The sequence below is a fragment of the Marmota flaviventris genome, chromosome 16 (assembly GCF_047511675.1).
Source record: "Marmota flaviventris isolate mMarFla1 chromosome 16, mMarFla1.hap1, whole genome shotgun sequence".
NCBI classification, from domain to species: Eukaryota; Metazoa; Chordata; class Mammalia; order Rodentia; family Sciuridae; genus Marmota; species Marmota flaviventris.
In genome coordinates, this window is record NC_092513.1 from 77,040,724 (window position 1) to 77,059,287 (window position 18,564).

The 18,564-nt window shown below is 39.0% G+C and overlaps 1 long non-coding RNA gene across 1 annotated transcript; it reads right to left on the bottom strand.

The window, feature by feature from the left end:
* Positions 1 to 13,372: 13,372 nt before the first annotated feature.
* On the bottom strand, positions 13,373 to 15,054 carry LOC139702217 (uncharacterized). The gene is made up of 2 exons (XR_011704810.1): positions 14,932 to 15,054; positions 13,373 to 14,363 (listed from the first exon to the last, which is right to left on the bottom strand). It is a non-coding gene; the product is annotated as an uncharacterized lncRNA (long non-coding RNA).
* Between the last annotated feature and the right edge of the window lie 3,510 nt (positions 15,055 to 18,564).

Sequence of the window (18,564 nt, forward strand, 5' to 3'; positions counted from 1 at the left end):
AAGAGACTAAGTCAGAAGACACCTAAAGTTCATAGATTGGAGTACTATTTAAATAAATTATTTTTTCCCAAATTGTGCTTTCAGTGAAAAAAAAATTTCTATTTTTTTGTGCATGTTATATGATAAACTGATTCTAAAAATTTTATGTGGAAATGCAAAGGACCAAGAATATTAAAGATTTGCCTAATAAAAACAATCTAGGAGGGCTAGTTCTAACATGTCAAAACTCATTTTAAAATTATAACAATCTGTATTTGGGGTAAAAATGGGAGTTCATAACCCACTTGAATCTAATGTATGAAATATGATATGTCAAGAGCTTTGTAATGTTTTGAACAACCAATTAAAAAAAATAAAACACACTGATCAAAAATAAATAAATAAATAAAATTATAACAAATTATAATAATTAACATTCCATAGTATTTGGGCAGAGGTAGTCAAATAAGTCAATCTTAGTAAACATCATAGAAACTGATGTCACATATAGTGGCATTTCCTGTTGATACAGTGGAGACACCACAGTTTCTTCAACACAACTCTGCGTCCACAGGGAAGAAATTGAATGATTCCTACCTTAAAGCATGCACAGTCAAATTCCACACATATTAAAGGCATGAAGGAAAATGGTAAAACTGTGAAGCTCTCAGATAAGATAGCTTCCTGACCTTAAGTTAGGTACAGCTTTCTTAAATAAGACTGAAAAAGTGTTAGCATTCTATTTCTGTGTGAGCATGTGTGTGAAACTTAAATATGCATGACCTGTTTAGTGGAAAATAAAAACAGTGACCTTCTGATATGACTACAATTCAATGACAATAGGGTATGTTAAACCAGGACCCATGAGTAGTTAGAGTAATTGTAAAAGGAAAGTCCATGCTTTTAACTCAGAAGAGCAAAGATGTCAAATACCAAGAATTTAAGTTAGGAAAAAAAAAACTCATTTTAAAAAAAATTATACCATAAGCTGGGTGCAGTGGTGCAATTATAATTCCAGCAACTCAGGAAACTGAGGCAGGAGGATCTAAAGCTCAAAGCCAGACTCAGCAAATAAGCAAGGCCCTAAGCAACTTAGCAAACACCTGTCTCAAAAGTAAAAAGAAACAATAAAAATAAAATGGGCTGGGGATGTGGCTCAGTGGTTAAGAGCCCCTGGGTTCAATCCCTGGTACCAAAAAAAAGAAAGAAAGAAAGAAAGAAAACAACAACAACAAAAAAATGCTTACCATGAAGTAAATAAGAAAGAAACAGAAATAAATCACTGGATTAAAGAACAGCCATGTAGGGCTGGGGTTGTGGCTCATCGGTAGAGCACTTGCCTTGTGCATGTGAGGCACTGAGTTCGATCTTCAGCACCACATAAAAATAAATAAAATAAATAAAGATGTGACCATCTTAAAAAAAAGAAGAGAAAAAGAAAAAGAAGACCAACCACCTAGTAGAAAACACTACCAAAAGCTAAAACATTTCTTTGAAAATATAAACAAAGCCCCAGAAAGACTGGTCAATTAAGTAGATTTGAAGAAGCATACTTCTGAGTGAAAGGGGAAATAACAGGTATACCGTTTAAAAGAATGTTTTAAGCCTAGATGAGATGGATAATTTTCTGAGAGAATATGAAGTAACAAAATTCTCTTGGATAGAAATTTTTTTAAAAAAATTCATAGTCTAATAACAAAGAAATTGAATTTAATTAAGGACTTTCTAAGCCCTAGATCTCTAAAACTCAGAGAGAAGTGTTCATTGTCTTTGAAGAAAAACAGGAAAAGCTTCATGTATACAGTTGTTCCAGAAAAGAGGAAGGATAAGTTGCTCGAGAAATTCTGTGACACTAGTATAAACAGAGCTATTTTGTAAAACATGACCATCAGCCCACATTCTTAGATTCCTCCTGAGAGACTTAGACAAATTTGGAGTTGCAATCACAATCCATGCATTTTCTTTAGTAGTTTAATGGGCAACCTTTCAACAGGAAAAGAATAGTGACGTGACATGGATATCAGGAAAATATAATTTGTCAAATTGGACAGTAAAGAATAATTATAAGATTGTTACCTTGAATACACTAATAATCTTTGAGAAACTTGAGGTAGGAAAATTGTCTTTGTCGTATTCATAATTATTCTGTTATGCTATAACATGAATCCTGGTGATTTTTGTGGTCATCCTGTGATGTTCTAGTTTTTTAATCTAGAAGATTCATTGATGTCTCACACAGCTCGATCTATAAAAGGTGTTCATTTGAAATCATTTACTTATTTAAAAGTAATTAAATATTGCTCATTCAATTTCGAAGTGTCCCAGCACATGATGATAATTTTCTCTTTAAGATCTTCAGTAACTTAATCTTAAACATCACCATCATATATGCAAATTGGTTTAATTACGTAGCTAGAGCCTTAATATTCAGCGGATAGGGAAAATGAGCTAAATTACCAGTTCTGAAAGTATGATCTGTGGACCCCAGAGGTTCCCTAGACCCTTTCAAGAAGTTAATGGGGTCCAGACTATTTTTACAATGACACCAATTATCAATTGTTTTTCTTGCTGCATTGATATTTACATCAGTGGTACAAACATTAAGTGCTCCTTGTATTCACCACCCCCACGTGCTCCTAGGGAAACAAGTGGCCTTGTTGCTTAAGAAAGCCCTTGATGAGCCAGGTGTATACCTATAATCCCAGCAGCTCAGGAGGCTGAGGAAGGAGGATCTAAAGTTCAAAGCCAGCCTCAGCAACAGCAAAGCGCTCAGCAACTCAGTGAGACCCTGTCTCCAAAGAAAATACAAAATAGGGCTGAGGATGTGGCTCAGTGGCCTAGTGTCCCTGAGTTCAATCCCTGATATACAAAAAGAATGCTCTTGATGAAACAGGAAAATGGATTAATTTCATACATCATTACCCAGAGGTACACATCTCTTCCATTATGTGTGTGATGGGAGGAGGGGTGCCCACAGACCTGGTCTTGCTCTGTGGAGGTGAGAGAATGGCCTCAAGGAAATCACATGCAATTCTTATTGGAGTTTGTGGCCGAATTAGTTAAGTTACTCATGAAACACCATTTGTGATGGCTAGAGCTACCGACAGGCAAGCTATGGTTAAACAGACTTGGATTTTTCAGACTTTTTTTTTTTTAAAAAAAATGAACAAAGTGAACCTGTCAACTCAGGAAAAATAATTGACTTTTTTCTGTTGCCAATGGTGAGATTGGAGCTTTCAAATGAAAATTAGAATCTTGAAGTACAGCTGTGTCTGTGTCCACAGAGTTCTAGGACCTCCTGCAGATACCAAAATCTGTGGACTTTTAAGTCTTTTTTCTTTTATAAGAACAAGCAGTATTTTCATATAATCTACGTACCTCCTTCCATACATTTTAAATCTTCTCCAGATTACTTATAACACCTAAATATAATGCAAATGACGCATAAATAGTTGTAATATTTAGGGAATAATGACAAGAAAGAAAAGTCTGGACACAATTGAGTATGGACAACATTCTTTTCCAATTTTTTCACTCCACAGAGACCACTGATGCAGACAGACAACTGTCTTCCAATCTGCCATTGCGAGTCTAACAACTTCCCCAAACTAAGACTTTACTGTCGAGGTAAGTGGTGAGATGTTAACAGATGTAATTTTTGATATTATAGAATTAAATACATTGACATTTATAAAATCTACTTTAGTCAGTAAGTAAATATTTTTAAGTGACCAGTAAGTATTGTTACCATGAGTAAATGAACCGAAGCTCAAGATAAACCAACATATTTGAATGTAAATGCATGAAAAGTTCATTGACATGGGTTTACATATTCCACATTGCAACTGAACTTGAAGAAATTACTACTTGTCAAGTTTTGCAACAGCAAAGAACACCCACAATTAGCTGACAAATCCCCCAGTCACGTATTTATCAAGGTCAGAATTTCTTCATAATCTTCAAATAAAATATATTGCAACAAGTTGTATGTATCAACATATATCAGAATCCAATCTTTAAAGCCCGGCATTAAAAAGATTTGCAAAGAAAAACAATGTCACTCTTCCTGTGAAATTTCTTAGAAACTGCAGTTGACTTTTATTAAAATATATTTCATGTCAATAAATATATGTTCATGTGTAATGGTTTTTATTATTTCAAATAACAATATGGATTGTAAATATCTTGATTTGAATTTCTAACATAATAACATGATAGGTATGAAGATAAAATAAAAAACACTTGGAATCCTCAATAATTTTGAACAGTGAAGATATCTAGAAACCAAATAGTTTACAACCCACTAGATAAATTTTAAACAAAATAATAAAAGACAAAACCACCAAGTGGAATGAATATATAATTAAAATGATAGAAGGTACATGCAAGTCAAAGATGATTATCAGACCTAGGGGCACCCATTAAAGTAAAAGGGGTAAAAGAAAAAATTGAGAAAAAGGAATTAAGAACACTGGATGCGTCCAGTCATTTTAGAAGGATGGCAAATGGATCTATAAGAATATTATGAGACTAATGAAGAAAACATCATGGGAAAATCCTCCTTAAGAATGATCAATCTTTGATGAATTCAGCCTTTCTGGAATCTTCTGAGTCATTGAATTAGACTCACCTGGTAAATATTACTAATTTATATTTCCCAGGCAGTCTATGGCAGCTGAAACACCATGTACCTACCCCAGCTCTCTGTTTTGTTGGGGCACATCCCCGGGATCCGATCTGAGTGTTCCAGCCTCTCTTATTTCATTACCACAGAATGATAAAGTCACAATGTCATGAAAATGCAGCTCAAACACTGAATAGGTATGATTCAGAAAGTCCTTGATGGTCTTGAACCATATTATAAATGGAAATGTAAAAATTCAACACCTATAATTTTAAAATATCTCATAACAAAACACATTATAAGTGGAAATGTAAAAATCCAACACCTATAATTGAAAAATATCTCATAACAAAACACATACTACCAAAAAAAATCATCTCCTTTATCATTTTCACATAGAAATCAGATCCCTGAATTCCAGGAGTCTATTCGAACATTTTTACATTTTGTTTCTTTTGGCAGGGATTCAAGAAGTTAGATCAATTCAATGTTAAGTCTTTTAAAAAACAAAGATGATCTTTTGAGAGGATCCTTAAATGGTTTTCTTTCTTCCCACCTGAGTCCTGTTTCTTATCAGAGGTGAAGAGTAGAAGCAGTAGCCAATCATCTCACATGCTGGTTAGCTGGAATAGGAAGGCTGCTTAGCCTAAGGCCAAGGGGCCTGCCAAGCTGATTTGGGGACAGTCCCCAGGGGAAATTTCCAGTCATCAGGAGGGACACATACCCCTCATTAATCCAGAAAGCCCTCATCTCCGTGTTGAGCACAGCAGCTCCACCTAAGTGAGAAACTTGGGGCCTATTGCTGTCATTCCCATTCTTTTTTGTGTGTGTGTGTGATTTTTTAAATTTTTATTGTTGGTTGTTCAAAACATTACATAGTTCTTGATATATCATATTTCACACTTTGATTCAAGAGGGTTATAAACTCCCATTTTACCCCGTATACAGATTGCAGATTCACATCAGTTACACATCCATTGATTTACATGTTGCCATACTAGTGTCTGTTGTATTCTGCTGCCTTTCCTATCCTCTACTATCCCCCCTCCCCTCCCCTCCCCTCCCCTCTTCTCTCTCTGCCCCCTCTACTGTCATTCATTTCTCCCCCTTGTATTATTTTCCCCTTTCCCCTCACTTCCTCTTGTATGTAATTTTGTATAACCCTGAGGGTCTCCTTCCATTTCCATGCAATTTCCCTTCTCTCCCTTTCCCTCCCACCTCTCATCCCTGTTTAATGTTAATCTTCTTCTCATGCTCTTCGTCCCTACTCTGTTCTTAGTTACTCTCCTTATATCAAAGAAGACATTTGGCATTTGTTTTTTAGGGATTGGCTAGCTTCACTTAGCATAATCTGCTCTAATGCCATCCATCTCCCTGCAAATTCTATGATTTTGTCATTTTTTAATGCAGAGTAATACTCCATTGTGTATAAATGCCACATTTTTTTTTTATCCATTCGTCTATTGAAGGGCATCTAGGTTGGTTCCACAGTCTTGCTATTGTGAATTGTGCTGCTATGAACATCGATGTAGCAGTGTCCCTGTAGCATGCTCTTTTTAGGTCTTTAGGGAATAGACCTAGAAGGGGAATAGCTGGGTCAAATGTGGTTCCATTCCCAGCTTTCCAAGAAATCTCCATACTGCTTTCCAAATTGGCTACACCAATCTGCAGTCCCACCAGCAATGTACAAGTGTACCCTTTTCCCCACATCCTCGCCAGCACTTGTTGTTGTTTGACTTCATAATGGCTGCCAATCTTACTGGAGTGAGATGGTATCTTAGGGTGGTTTTGATTTGCATTTCTCTGACTGCTAGAGATGGTGAGCATTTTTTCATGTACTTGTTGATTGATTGTATGTCCTCCTCTGAGAAGTGTCTGTTCAGGTCCTTGGCCCATTTGTTGATTGGGTTATTTGTTATCTTATTGTCTAATTTTTTGAGTTCTTTGTATACTCTAGATATTAGGGCTCTATCTGAAGTGTGAGGAGTAAAGATTTGTTCCCAGGATGTAGGCTCCCTATTTACCTCTCTTATTGTTTCTTTTGCTGAGAAAAAACTTTTTAGTTTGAGTAAGTCCCATTTGTTGATTCTAGTTATTAACTTTTGTGCTATGGGTGTCCTATTGAGGTATTTGGAGCCCGACCCCACAGTATGTAGATCGTAGCCAACTTTTTCTTCTATCAGACGCCGTGTCTCTGATTTGATATCAAGCTCCTTGATCCATTTTGAATTAACTTTTGTGCATGGTGAGAGAAAGGGATTCAGTTTCATTTTGTTGCATATGGATTTCCAGTTTTCCCAGCACATTTGTTGAAGATGCTGTCCTTCCTCCATTGCATGCTTTTAGCCCCTTTATCAAATATAAGATAGTTGTAGTTTTGTGGATTGGTTTCTGTGTCCTCTATTCTGTACCATTGGTCCACCTGCCTGTTTTGGTACCAGTACCATGCTGTTTTTGTTACTATTGCTCTGTAGTATAGTTTGAAGTCTGGTATCGCTATACCGCCTGATTCACACTTCCTGCTTAGCATTGTTTTTGCTATTCTGAAATTAGTACCTACTTATACTGCAGATAGTACCTAATTTTATTTTTCTTATACTGCAGATAGTACCTAATTTTATTTTTCCATATGTCATTCCCATTCTTAATCCAAGGGGAGATTCAGATGAGAGTTAGGAGACCTCAAGCATTTAGGGACCCTAGAGAAATGGAGCTGCCTAACACAGGCACTGAGGTACTTAATAAGGATGTCGATAGCAAATACTCAGTGAAGGATTATGAAGTACTGAAGTTATACACCCATGTGGGTTCACTTTCCACAGCTACCTGTGGTCAACTGCAGTGTGAAAATACTAAATGGAAACTTCCAGAAGTATATTATTCATAAGTTTGAAATAACTTTTACTACATTATATATTTTATGATTATCATATTTTATGATTATACTTTATCATGAATTTCCTTGTTTAGTTTGTAAATTGAACTTTATCATAAGTGTGCACATGTAAGAAGAAAACCATAGTGTAGAGATAGGTACTATCTGCAGTATAAGTAGGTACTAATTTCAGGTATCCACTGGAGTCTTGGAATGCATTCCTGTAGAAAGGGAAACTACTATATACTAACATATTTTCACACATATTTCTGATTCCAATTTTACCATTATGTACTTTTACTATTATATATTTACTATTATATATTTATATATTTTTCTTTTTAAATACGATATAATATTAATATTATATATTTTTCTTTTTAACTATGATACAATCAAGCCACCGAGTCATTAAGTAATATTCTGAAGGTCTCAGAGCAGTCAGATAAAGCATCCAGGCATCGAATCCTAACTTCAAATTATCTCCACATCTCTGAACTGATAATGAAGTTTTAGAAATATATAACTCAGCCAGGCATAGAGGCGCATGCCTACAATCCCAGCAACTCGGGAGACTGAGACAGGAAGATCGAGAGTTCAAAGCCAGCCTCAGCAGAAGCGAGGCGCTAAGCAACTCAGTGAGACCCCGTCTCTAAATAAAATACAAATTAGGGCTGGGGTTGTGGCTCAGTGGTCGAGTGCCCCTGAGTTCAATTCCTAGTACCAAAAATAAATTTAAAAAAAGCATTTAAATATTTTTAAAAACTCACCTCTAGAGAATCAAAGTGGTTTTAGATTGGTCAATAAAACGTTTTTTTCTTTCACTTCACAATTGCAGTAGTGGCTGAGACATGGCGCAGAACCTAAATAGTGCACGTTTGTTTTGATTTTTATCATCAAGCGCAGAGTATTAATCATGCCTCAGTAGCTGGACCACAATAATCATGTTGTCTCCATGATGGAAAATCATATTTTCTTTGTTTTGTTGCAGATTGTGTTTTAACAAAACAGATTACCCCTTCTTTTATGTGCAGAAATCGTGTTTAATAAGGCAACTCCGCACTGTTCATATCTCCCTCCTAATTGGCAGGTCTGGAGATACAAAGGGGCCTGAAAGGCAATCCTTGGCCAGATGCACATTCTTCCCCTTCAGAGATGATGAAGTCAAGCAGAGAAAATAAAGTGAGTCACAGTGCTTCTTGCCCACACGGTCATCACCATGGCAACCAGGATTACCAGGGGGAGAATTCTATCATACATCATAATTGCTGTGTCCACTTTAAGCAGACTAGGAAGGAAAATGTCCACATTTTGTCCTGAATTAAAATACTCTTAAGTGACTAATGTAGTATTGACATCATCACCATGAATATACCACACATGTGTTATCTACTGCTATAAAAAGTATGTATTTAGACCTAAGAATACTGGATATTACAAATAATACCCCTCCTGACATGTATTTTATGTGATTTATAATGTATATAGTAGTACAGTTAATGAACTTGATTACACATGTTATAATTTCAAGAAAAAAGAAGTTTTTCCTGAGTGCTGGAGACATACAAAAATGATGCTTTTAAGGTTATAATGTCCTTCAAATAAGAAGAGAAACTGGTGCAATTTTTATACAGTTTTCCCCCGAGCAATACTATGGAAAAGATATTATTGAATCCAATAGAGAAGATACTAGATAAGGAACATGTATTTGGTTATTGTTTTCTAAATTTTGCTAAAAATGATGAACTCACAAATATCTAAAAAGCAGATGACGATCTGTCTTAATTATTAATCACATAAACAAGCACAATAATTTTTGTTGGCCTCCAATTGAACATCAGAGATATTTTAAATTATTTTTTTCAAGCTATATTGAAAATATGGGTCCTTCTACCTACCTATGTATCTGCTTAAGATTATAAAAGTGTAATAGATGTATGAACTTTAATTTTACAGTGTTTCCATGTCAAGCAGTTCCACATAAGTACTATATAGAGACATATAAAAATCTCTAGCTGATGAGATCCACATTTCCATTGCCCCCCGCCGCCCCCCATGAGGCTGTGTGAAACCTGGATGTAGGGCATCAGTGTAATAACAAACCAATGTCAATTTCCTGGTACCATTATCTTCCGTCTCCTTAAGGGGACTCTTACTTTCCTGTTTCAATATTAAAAGATATATATTTTCATTTTTTTGGAAACAAGATCTATCTCAAAAATAATTCCTCTAAAAGTGGAAGGGGTTCAAGAATATAAGGAGAAAATCCTGTAATATTAATCTGAGTGTTTGAGAAGTATGGTACTCCAAGGAGCCATTAAAAATTAACATGAGCCATCTTATCGTGGAATTTTTTTTTCTTTTTGTACCAGGGATTGATCCCAAGGGTTCTTAACCACTAGGCACAGCTGTAGCCCTTTTTTTATTTTGAGAGAGGGTCTTGCTGAGATGCTTAGGGCCCAAGTTGCTGAGGCTGATTTTGAACTTGCCATTCTCTTGCCTCAGCCTCCCAAGCTACTGGGATTTCAGGCAGGTGCCACCACATTCAGCTTACAGAATTATTTTAAGTAAAAAAAAAAAAAAATGAGAGAGAGAGAGAGAGAGAGAGAGAGAGAGAGAGAGAGATATCAAGTGAGAAAGAGTATCCAATGGAAAACATATTTAAAGACTTGAACAGATGTTTCACCAAGAATGAAATCTGGTACTGATTCCAGGAGGGGAGAATGTTCAAATGTCCACCAAACCAAGGGTGTTTTTGTCACTTTCTTTTCTTCCAGTGTCACCTGAATGGGACCCCAAAGACAGACTGAAACCCTTACATGTGCCCTTGATGTGGACAGATGAGCTGTAAGAGAAGCCCTCTTTCTGGTCTAGGAAGCAGGAGAAGGGTCAAAGAACAGAGACACCTCTTTTCTCATTTTTCCCTTCTCTGCAGCCAGTCCTCAGGCTGCACCATGGCCACAGCAGCAGCACTAATAGCCACGGCAACCAGGCATGGTCCCAAAAATGAGGGAGGAGAAATTTGTTCCTATAACTAGAGAATTGCAATCCCAAGAGTGTGTGGCAGATCCTTCCTGTTCTTTTCTTCTCATTCTGTCCTCTGAGGGCCTGCCCTGGGATGCAGAACACCACAGCAATAGTGTGGGAAAATGAGGAAGCCTAACCAATGGTGACAACACAAGGAAGGAAGGCATCAGGGACAGGAGAGAACCACAGGAATCACAGAGAGAAGGAAAGTCAAGAGAAGGCTCCCATCACACTGTGTGGACAACCGTTACAACCATGCTCCAAGATGGAAGGGCAAACACATTTGAAATGAATGGACAAGTAGAAAAATCACAGGAAGACAAAATCGAAAGTGTTAAAAAAACAGACAGGGAAATTTTACAGATGAAAAATGCAATAGCAAAATAAAATATTCCCTAAAAGATCTCAAGAGCAGCAGAATGGACATGAGAGGAAACAATTGGGAATTATGAAGATAGAAATGATCCAATCTGTGCAAAAGAGAGCAAAGGGATGTAACAAGAGAAGGGATCAGAACCTTAAGGATCTATGGTGCATACCAAAAAGCTGCATGTTCAAGACACAGGCGTTTCGGAAGCAGAGAACAAACAATGCATATGGGGGGCAGGGAAATGCTTAAAGAAATATTACTTGAAGACTCTCCAAATTTGTAGGAAAAAAAAATAGAAAGAAAGAAAAGGCAAGCTGTGACTTCATGTAAGGCAGGGTTTTAATTAGAAAGATTATTGCAATAGGGAGAACACACCCGTCTCAGAAGTCTGTGATGTCTCAAAATCATATAGAAAAAGACATAAAGGAGGGAGCAGGCAGAGGTAAGCAGAATCTGTGGAGATGACATTGGATGAGCAAGGGGAAATAACCAGGGGGGCTGATGGGAAGAAAGTCAACTGATTATCAGGAGAAGGTGGTGTTTGGGGGGATTCCCCTTACTTTTGTGCTTGTTTGAGGGTAAGAAGTGCTCAAGGGCCTGATGGGAAATGGGAAGTCTCACTAATGTTTAGTAAAGACAAAACAGAGGATAAGGAGTAGCTACCTGTGAGCATTTGGTCAAAACCCACACACTTAAAGAATTTAGGAGCTGAAATTTTTTTTTAAAAAATTCCATTTCAGACATTTCAGACATACTGAACACAAATAGGTGGGGATTATGGACAAAGAAAAATCTTGGTTGCATCCAGCAAAAAAGAATAGCTTAATATATAACATTATGAAAAAGATAAAACTATCCTTATAGAAAGTAGATCCAGGAAGATGTCACTATAAAGGGGTGATATGTAGAAATGTTTTCACAATATGAGACAATCTGTATCCTGGTTATGGTGGTGGTTATACAAATCCATACGCAGAATGCACAGAACCATACACCAGGAAGTAAATTTTACTGTGTTGCCATTGAAAAAATACAATACAATACAATAAAATAAAGAGTTAAACAAGAAGATATTCAAAAAATAGTCAAAGCCAGGTGTGTTGGCACATGCCTAAAATCCAGTGGCTTGGAAGGCTGAGGTAGGAGGATCACAAGTTCAAAGTCAGCTTCAGCAACTTAGTGAGGCCTAAGCAACTTAGACCCTGTCTCTAAATAATTTTTTTAAAAAGGGCTGGAGATGTGGCTCAGTGGTTAAGCATCCTGAATTCAATCCCTGATATATATATATATATATATATATATATATATATATATACACACACATACACACACACACACATATTCACACACCATATGCATGTATAGATTCAAACTGATTGTTCATTAAAGAAGTACAAATAAAAAAGTACATAAAGAAGTACATAAAAGTACATTAAAAGTATATAAAGAACTACAAATAAAAAACAACATATGACAGCATTCTATATTCAAGAGTGTGAGTCAAATGGAAGAGACCAGTCATGCCAGTTGTCAGGAAAGATGTTCAGAAGCTGGAGTTGGTACAATGATTTTGGAAAACTGTCAACATCACCTAGAAAATCTGAAACTGCCCTTCCATTTCTAAAGATGTACTAAAAAAATGTAGGACCAAAGCTCCAAAGAAAAATTCAAGAATATGTCAACCTGAATCATCCCTCATAGTTCCAAATGGAAACAAAAGAAATATCCATCGGCACTAGAACAATGAATCCTTTGATGGGCTCGCCGTGGAGTGTGCGATGGCAAGAAATGACCTTACAATGCTCCCAGCACAGTATGTGGATAAATCTTGAGTGGAAGAAATCAGACAGTCTCCACTTACATAAGGTCTGAAAACAAGCAAAGTAAGTTTTGGGGTCCCCAGTGCTTACCTGGGCCAGAAAGCTAAAACTGAAACTCAGTCCTGCCATCATAAACTCAGGGTGGCATCCATCCGTGGTTATAGGCATGTCCTACAACCAATAGCAAATAGATGGACAGATGGCCAGTAGAAAGATATTTGAAAGACAAAGAGCTGATAGTATCTTGGTAGATACCTGAGATGATAGACAGGTAGGTAGGTAGATAGACAGACAGGTGCATAGACTGATTGATTCTCAGACACACTGAGAGATGATTCAAGATTAATGGATTAGGAAACAATGCTTATTTCCTGTAACTGAGATGACTTTACAGTGACTTATTAATATTCAACTCTAAATTGTACCATGAAGAATGCTAACCAAATGTTAGAGAAATGCCAGACCTGGGAGCCTTATTAGACCCTCCATATGTCTGTGTGCCTCTGAGGAACTGCAGTATCGAGTTCCTAATTTGTCCTGAGAACTGACCTGTGCTCTCCCTGAGGGATGGGATCTAGCTGAGGTGCTCTTCTGAAGACCTGTGGGGTGTCTGATCTTCTCCCAGGTCTGAGACAGCGGCTGTAGGTTTACAAGCACATTAGCCAAAGAGGCTCAAATGATTTGAAAGAGTAGTTTATTTAAAATTCTCACCCCAAAGCAGCTATATTAATCAATTTTCAATTTTCCTGAAAATGGTTGTCAGAATATAAAAGGAATTCTACTTGAAATGCACATCTACATTAGGAGTGGTATCGCCTCCTGGGAAAAGGACCAATCACAAAGCTACTATTGCAGAAGAAAATAAAAACCTAAGAAAAGAGGTGTTGACCCGTGAGGAAGGTGAAGCCAGGTAGCAGAGTTGCTGGGCCCCAGTCCCAAGGCCTGCTCAGCCTCTGTCACCAATCTCCTGTGCCTTGTCTTGGGCTGCGTTAGGTGCCCTGAGTGGTTTGTCACCCTACTTGTGAGTACAGTTGCCTGGTCCTCCCTTTCTGTGCCTGGTGGAGTTTAGCAAAACTTGATCTCATCCGGGTGAGTGCAGAGCTGGGGACTAGGTCTGAAGATGCTTCCCTATGATTGGAAGAGGCCAAGTCACAAGTGCTCACTATAACAATAATAATGACAATGATAATAATGATGATGATGATGCATGGTGAGTTTTCATCCTATTAAATCTCAAAAGGTTTGGATTGTAAAAGTGAGTCTTATAAATGAATTGCCAGTCTCTGATATTCTGAATATTATCTGCTTTTGCATCAGATCCATGTTTAGAAAAAACAATTTCTACGACAACTTTGGCGTAGTCGTTTCCTTTGACTGTTACGATTACATACAAAATTGGTGGCTATCAACAACTGTCCTTTCTCCTGCAGATCTGTAACCAGAAACTCCAAAATCCATTTCACTGTATAAAAATCAAGGTGCCGTCAAGATTGGCTCCTTCTAGAGACTGTTTCCTTGCCCTTTCTTGCACCTGGAGGCCACCTGCATTCTCTGGCTTTTGACCTTCTTTGCATCATTCTGACTTCTTGCTTCTGTCTCCTACTTCCGTGTCGAATCTCCCTTTGCCGGTCTCTTATGCGGATGCTTGTGATCACACTTAGGTCCCATCTGAAAGAAAAGTGGCACAGGACCGATCAAACGCACACCTGGGACAAGAAGTGGGTTTATTGTCAAGAGCCTGACAAGGCTGCTCTGCACAGAGGGAGGGACAGCAGCAGCCACTCCCCCTTGAATGTTACCTTTTATAGGCTAGAATCAGGGCCCTGTGTTGGGGGCGGGTTTAGTCTTGACTGACATAGTAAGCATCCTCTGATCTTAGATGTAGAAGGCAAGTTTGTTTCTTGGGAACAGAGAGAGGCAGTTTTCCTGTTTCTCAGAGGGGGAACAGAGAAACCGGCATGTGCCTTTATCTTCTCAAGGAGAGAACAGGGAAACCAGTAGGTTCCCATCTCAGGGGCAGGTAAGTTGTCTCCTATCTGTCTCTCAAGGAGGGAACAGGGGGAGACTGACATGCCTTCAGGTTGGGAGGCTTTATCTCGGGCTAGTTTCTATTTCTTGGGAATAAGAACATAAAGTGGGGGTGGGGGAAAGGACGATGGCTGCAATTATGCCAACACCATCAGGATGATTCAGGATAATCGCTCCAGCACTAGATCAGAATCCATAATGTACTCACATCTGCAAAATCCCTTTGACCCTATATGTAGCATCCATAGGTTCTAGTCATTAGGACCTGCGTATCTTCAGGAATCACTCTTGTCTTCCAGACTTGTTGTTTTAGTCCACTTGTTTGTCCCTGTGACCAGAAGACCTGAGAAAAACAACATACAAGAGGAAAAGTTTATTTTAGCTCAGTCCATGGTTGGCTGACTCCATAGCCCTGGACCCAAGGTGAGGCAGAATATCATGGCGGAAGACTGTGGCAGAGGAAGGCAGCTCAGGACATGGTGGCCAGGAAGCAGAAAGAGATCGCCTCTCTCCAGGGACAAAATACAACCCCCAAAGGCACGCCCGAGTGACCTATCTCCTCCCGTCACACTCTACCTGGCTACAGTTATGCCTTGGTGAATCTATATCAGTGGATGAATTTGATAATTAGGTCAAGGCTACTGAGACCTAATCATCTCACCTCTGAACATTCTTGCATTATTTCCCTCATGTGCTTTTTGGAGATACCTGATAACTCAACCCATAACACTTGGTTTCATAACCTGGAGAGGGTATACCTGGCCTGGTCTCCCACATTCATGCCTCCTCTCCACCTGCTCATGAGGTTGACCAGATGACCCTGACAATGAAACTATAAATACTTAAAAACATATATCTACACATATGCATATTTACATACATGCTAACTACATGCTGAATTTACAAGTTTATATAAATTGGGAAGAATTTTCTTTATTTTTTTCACAAATGTGGTTCTTAATTTTTAATTTGAGGACCCAAAAGGATTTCCTTCCTATTCCAAGACCTTCTTCCTCCAAATTTAGCCAAGTAAGTACTTGCTGGCAAGTGTCAGACACTGCTCTGCAGAGCCAAGAAGTATTTTCTGTTATGTGTTTGGAAATCATTATTTTCACACAGCACCTTGGTGACAGCTGAGCGCATCAGAGCGGATAATGTGGCATTTGGGGTTTGCATCTGTTTTTTTCACAGGTTGCTGAGCAGTCCCTCTAACTGGGTGGAATTTGGGGTTGAATGTTGTTGTTGTATGTTGAAGAAATAAAATCAGCACAGCTTGCTAGAGTCCTGTTCTCTGATGTTCTCTAAGGTGGGAGGGGACAGTTTCATTCAACCTTGCTCAGATCAAACCATAGAACTAGCACATCCCTCTCAGAAGTGATGGAAGGGTGCTTGAGGGTCCTGTTTCCTCAATCGTAGTCTCAGGCTCCAAGCTTTCCTTCCCTGGAGTGAAGCTCCTGCCTAACCATGGTCATGAGTTGCTTTCTGACATAGGTGGCAACAAATGATACCAGCTATTATTCAAATGGAAGGGGTGTCCCCTTCTTCCCAGTAACTAACCCACTTCCTCCAGAGTTGGGGTCCTCGTCTCCCAGACTTGGAAATGATATACCCCAAAATCCAGAATGCATACAGATTCCAAAGCCTGCTGGTTACATTTACCAGTTGTTGTTGTTTTTTTTTTGTTGTTGTTGTTACATTTCCCCTGCCTGAAACTCCCCCTAAACACTTGCTTTGTCTCTGAAAACATGTCTAATTCTAGGTTCTGCAAGTTTCCAAACTGACTTCCCTTTCTCTTGCCTGAGCTCCACACAGCAGGTTATTCACCATGATTCTTTTCCCTTCAGCCCTGGATTCTCTGTTTTTGTTGACTGAAGTACATGCTCTGCTTTGGGCACTGAGGCATCTGACCCATAGGGGAGGAGATGGTGTATGGAGGCAAGACAAGGAGTCCTGAGCAAAGGAAAACGAGGTGGAAGGAAGCAGGCTTGGATCTTGCAGGTGTGTGTGCAGGGTGAAGGTCAGGGTGAAGGTCAGGGCTCTGCACATCTTTGTTTTCATGTTAACTACTCGTAATGAGGATCTGATGGATGCTAATGGAGAATGGTCCTCTCTTCTGGTCAGCAAGGACATTCACCTTTCATATTTCCTTTATCAGTGTTTACTTGTGTCGGACACCAGCGCTGATTCCTGTCCCTCTGGGCCTTAATTCCCCATGTGGCCAGGACACTCCTCTATTCCTCTCCCTTCATCATAGAAGTAGGTGTTGATAGAAACATTTGTCATCATCTTGTGTGAACTGCCCCACAAAATGAGCCCCAGCTAAGTAAAAGAGAGCATGGAGGGACTTCTCGACCTTCATCAGGACCCAGTGAGCTCGGCGAGGCTGGAATTCAGGCCTCTGGTTCAGTGGAGCACCAAGTCACCATGGCCAAGGATGACAAGGGTCCTGTTTTCCCAAGCCTTCCCGCAACTTGTGCTGGGCCAGGGAGCTGGGCGAGAATAAGGGTTGTGGGACCAGGAGGACTCCGGGGATCTGCTTCAGGACAGCACTGAAGCCACTGTTTGCCAGAGATTCGGCAGAGCCTTATGCAGAATCCCAGGTAGTTCTCTATTAACCAAAACAGGCTCTTAAAGTCTTTCTGTTTGTGAAGCCGATTGGGGAGAGTTTTAGTAACTTAATCACTGACACTGTTTTTTGTTTTTTTCAAGAAGAGGGTAATGCAAGCCAAGGTAAAAGTGAAACTGTGGAAACTGTCAACGTGAGAAAGGAGCAGTATAAGGGAGTATTTAAACCACCCTGATAAACTCAATAGCAGAGATTTAAATGGTAACTAGGAAACCAATGAAAATCAGAGAGTTTACATTTTGGGATAAAATTCTGTTTGAAAGAAAATAGATTCTTGCTTTGTATGAGACCTAAACCATAGCTAAAAGATTTAAATGTTAAACTAAAGTTATCAAATGAGCTGCGTGCGGTGATGCACGCCTGGAATCTCCTGGAATCTCAGAGGCTCAGGAGGCTGAGGCAGGAGGATTGTAAGTTCAAAGCCAGCTTCAGCAACTTAGCAAGGTGCTAAGCAACTCAGTGAGACCCTGTTTCTAAATAAAATACAAAATAGGGCTGGGGATGTGGCTCAGTGGTCGAGTGCCCCTGGGTTCAATCCCTGGTACCCACCCTACCCCCCAAAAAAGTTATCAAATTGATATTTTTAAAATCTTAGGGACATGTAGCCTTCCTAAGCATGAATCCATTAAGGTGATAACAACAGAGTTGAAGGAGTGAAATACACACACACACACACACACACACATACACACACACATTGTGTGAGTCAGTTTCCATCATTATATCAAAATACCTGGGATAATTAAGACATAAAGAGGAAAGTTTAAATTTGGCTCTTGGTTTTAGAGAATCAGAGGCTCCTCATGGGTGTGCCAGATACTAATGGCAGTGTGTGCTTGTTAGTCAGCTTTCTGTTACTGTAACAAAATACCTGAGGGAGGAAAAACAACTTAAAAGGAAGAAATTTTTGGTTTGGCTCACAGTTTTAGAGGTTTCAGTACATGGTCAGTTTGCCTCTTTGAGGCCTGAGGTTAGGCAGAATGTCATGATGGTAGGAGTGTGTGATGGAAAAAAACTTCTCATCTCATGTGACCAGGAAACAAAAGGTGGGGTGAAGGGGTCACAGTCTCAATATCACCTTTAAGGACACACTCCCAGTGACCTAACTTCTTCCATTACGCTCCACCTCCTAAAGCTACCACCATCTCCTGACAACACCTCCCTGGGGACCAAGCCATGGGACTTGGGAAGCAGCTATGATCCAAACTATAGAAC